Source organism: Parasteatoda tepidariorum, chromosome 8 (assembly GCF_043381705.1).
Source record: "Parasteatoda tepidariorum isolate YZ-2023 chromosome 8, CAS_Ptep_4.0, whole genome shotgun sequence".
NCBI lineage: Eukaryota > Metazoa > Arthropoda > Arachnida > Araneae > Theridiidae > Parasteatoda > Parasteatoda tepidariorum.
The window spans coordinates 1,207,852-1,211,946 of record NC_092211.1 but is presented as its reverse complement, the minus strand read 5'-3'; the positions used below and the strand labels follow the sequence as shown (position 1 = coordinate 1,211,946).

The following is a 4,095-nucleotide window of genomic DNA, read 5'->3' as shown; positions in this document are numbered from 1 at the left end:
ATATATATATATATATATATATTGAATTAAATGTGTTAAAAATATATTCATTTCTTTGGGACAAAGTCTGTATTATTGTGATTATCATTTTTTTTAAACAAGTTTCATATTAAGATTATATCTGCACATTGATGTTAATTTCTGACAATTTTGGCTCATTTAGAGAACAAATAGGACATAGAAGGAACTGTAGTCAACGAAAAAAAGTGACATTGATATTGACACACTGCTTATTCTGCATTTAAGAAAATTAATTCTTTTCGATGATAACAGTTAATATTCAGTTTAATATTGAAATATATGAAATCAAAGCATTCTTGGTTTTGCGAAGCAAACCAAGCAAGAATTGCGAAGCAATTCTCCGGGGGTTGGCGAGCGTCAGCGAGCAGGGGGCGGAGCCCTCTAGTTTAAGAAATAATTATTTTAAAGAATAAAACACTTGTAAAATTTATAATGGCAAACATAATAAATTAGTAATCACTATTTTTACGTTTTGACTGCTCTTATCCAAAACTACGAAAAGATTATACAAACTTGCATAACAAAAAAAAAAAAAAAAAAAAAAAAAAAAAAAAAAAAAAAAAAAAAAAAAAAAGAAAGAAAGAACTGTTACATAATTTAAGATCAGCAGATATATATTTTCAAGGAACACATGAACAATAATTAAAAAAAAAAATTATGTTTCCAATAATGTTAACAATAGTTACAGAAAAATCTATACGCAATAACTCATTAAAAAGCAATATATATATATATATATATATATGTAGGCACCTATANTGAAATGGATTTAAAAAAAGAAATTAAAAGCTTTTTTTTCTTTTTCCAATAAAGTAAATTTTAAATGATATTTTGTATAATATATTTACTGTGAAGATAAAATATAAATTTAATAAACTAGTTTATCATAATTAATTTAGAATAAAAAGGCTCATTACATTTTCTAAAATTTTGAGAATTTTTTAAGGTCATTTTTAAAAAAGAAATCCCAAGTTAATTTTATAAAATGAATATTTTCGACAAATGGCTGATATCGTATTAATAATTACATGCGAAACCTAAATTTTACAGTTATTCAACATCCTAACAAACAAAAACGGACACAAAAATACTATAAACTATTAGTCATAATTAAGAAACTACTATAGTAATTTGGACAAACAATACTATACTTTAATAAGAAACAGAAAACAGCAAAGTGGCGATTGTTTAAAAATAATAATAATAATAATTTAATACCGAACCTAAAATTTAATTCTTTTTCTCTCTCTGAATCTGAAAATATTAGTTCCAAATTCCTTTATATTTAATAAACAAAATTTGCTAGTGTTTTATTTTATGTATTGAAATAAAAGAGACATTTGAAAGATTTTTAAATTGAAATTAGTAAGGAAATAAAATAAAAATAAGTTAACGAGCTTTGGCGGATAATATATTAACTATCCAATGACAGATAATATATTTAAAATTGCTGATTTGCAATATTTTTTTCACAATTCATTTTGCATAATTCACAATTAATTTTGCATAATTCACATTCATCAAACTTTTCTTGACTCCTTGAAACCCCTTCCCAACAAAAGGAGCCTTCATATTTTTGTAACAAGAGAAATTATTGAAAGAGCTGTTGCAACAAAATGTTTAAGCAATCAATTTTTTTGTTGTTGTCCCTGCTTATTCCTGTCATTAATGTTAGTGTAAAAGTCAGTGAAAAGAATGGGTAAAAAGGGGCATAGACTCAGGGCACCAAAAAGAATATATTTCTAGTGAAAATAAGATTTTCTCATGGAACTTACAAAAGAGATGACACATTTCTCATCAGTGGTCAGTAACAGAGGGACTAAGGCTTACAAGCACCCTGCAATTCATAATAAAGAGTATCCTTCTTATTGTACTATTCATAAATGTCAAACTCCTGTTTGGAGAATGAATATTTATTTTCACACATGTTCAGACCTTTTGAAGAAAAACCCCTTTGATGTTTTCCCTGGCCTTCAAATGGTTTTAAAAGAGATACCGTGTTTTTACAAAAGAAGCATTAGTAACGAACATTTTCAAAATTTCAGGAATTCTTTCATTAATTATTAAATTTAATAGCTTGAATAAATTGTTCCTTTTTATGTTTCAGCTCTCTTCTGATTTTCATCGATGCCATTTGTCCAAATACAATGACAAATTGAAATTGTTATTTCTATGAATAACGATTGATAAATAGAATATGTATGGAAATTGTATAAAATTGTTTAAAGCAGCTCAATGTTTTATTAATAAATAACTCATCTATAAATTTATCATACATAGTAAATTGGTTATTGAGAAAAAAATAAATTTGCTAATAAAAACTGTTTTTAATAAATAGTGAAAAAAAAACTGTACGGGTTACAATAAAATATGAATAAGAAAACGTAATTTAAGCAAAAAAAACTTCAGATAATTTCAGATGGTTTGATGGGTGCTGATAAAAATCATCGTTGATAGTTTTAGATTTCATCCTAGTTGCGGTAACTTGCTTTCAGTTTCAAAAAAAAAAATATTTAAAAATTAATAATCAAAACAAAGATATTTAATATTTCTCCGGCACAGATAACGTGAACTATTTTTATTTTCAGCAAAAGTTTTATCTCCTTTTAAAATCAGAGTTATTAAGTTTAAGCTCTTCACTTTTTCCAGAAAATTCATGTAATAAAAGAAATTAACTGCTTTAAAAAATGTGCAAGTTTAGAAATTAAACCATCTAACAATCAATGGACATTCATAATAAGTATCGTAAAATTAAAAAGTAATATTAAAAAAACCTGTACTACCCTTAATGTCAGAATTTGTTCACTTTTCTTCCTTTGTATTTAAAAAATAACAACTGATTGAATAGAGAGAATTATTTTAAGTAAGAAAGAAATATTCATGCGAATCTTAAAAAAGTTCTTGAATCAGATTAAATAAGTCTCCTACTGGTGGCTGAGTCAGCCAATCTGGTATACTCCCCATACAAGCTATCATCGAAGGCGAAAGAAAAGGAGACCTCTTCATCGAAGCCACCCTCCCTAAAGTGCTCTCTTCTTGTTTCCATAGCACCAGACTGCCGCAGACTTTGTGGCGGACAGAGTACCTATCGTAGTATGCTGTTGTTGCTTATCCTCTTCTGGACTGACGAAGTCGGACCAGATCTATGACAAAATCAAAGACCAACATAAACACCACGTATGCCACTGTGGTGAGGAACAGATTTGAGATACTTAAGGCTCAGGAGCAACCGCTACTGTTTAGGTAGTCTTCCATGTTTTAGGTAGTCTTCCTGTTAATATGAAAATTAAAGAACTTTTAAAGCTTTCATCTAAATTTCGCGTTCACCAGAGTGCATTTCTCGAACTTTTCAGATTGTTTATCACACGTGGATCACATTTCGATGTTTTATTGTTAGAAGATATATTTAGAGCAGCAAACAAACTTAAAGTAGATATATTGGTATTTCGGAAAAAAGTAGACAGCAGATCTTACCATTTATTCAAAAGCTTAATATATGAAAACGTTGAAACTCTTATTCCATTAATCAAATTTGGAAAGACAGAGTGCATATCAATAGAAAGTGGTGGATATTTGCCGTATTCATTGGTCGAGTAAGTGTTATTATTTTTCTATTTAATTTATTCTCTGCTTGTTAAACTATTATTTCTTCGTCTCAAATTGTTGAGAGTATGAAATTGAGAAATGTTCTATAGATAATTTTTAGTAACACTTACCTTCTTTTATATCAAGTGCAAAATCCTACAAATTGCTCCAAAATGTGGAAAGCTGCTTAATTTATAGTTATCTACGTAATCACCAAATAACGGCATATTTTTTTTCTTTTTTTAAGGAAAAAATATTATAGAAAAGTTTTAAAAAGTAAAGTAAGAAAAAATTGAAGTTTATTTTTTTTCTAAATTTTCTTACGTTTTATTTGTTTTGAAGGTTGTCCGCGTAACTTCTATCAATTATTACTATTCATGTGAAATAAATTTTATTATTAATTGCACTGGAATTGATCTTCCGATTTGACTGACTTTAAAAATCCACTTGCTTACAGGGAGTGGAGGGAAAAAAAACGTACAAACAATT

The 4,095-nt window shown here is 27.6% G+C and overlaps 1 long non-coding RNA gene across 1 annotated transcript in view; it reads left to right on the top strand.

The window, feature by feature from the left end:
- The first annotated feature begins 1,477 nt into the window (after positions 1-1,477).
- The window catches only part of LOC139426260 (uncharacterized), a 6,710-nt gene continuing 4,092 nt past the window's right edge, over positions 1,478-4,095 (top strand). Inside the window, exon 1 of the long non-coding RNA XR_011637505.1 lies at positions 1,478-3,614. This is a non-coding gene — a long non-coding RNA (uncharacterized lncRNA). The remainder of the gene's footprint in view (positions 3,615-4,095) is intronic.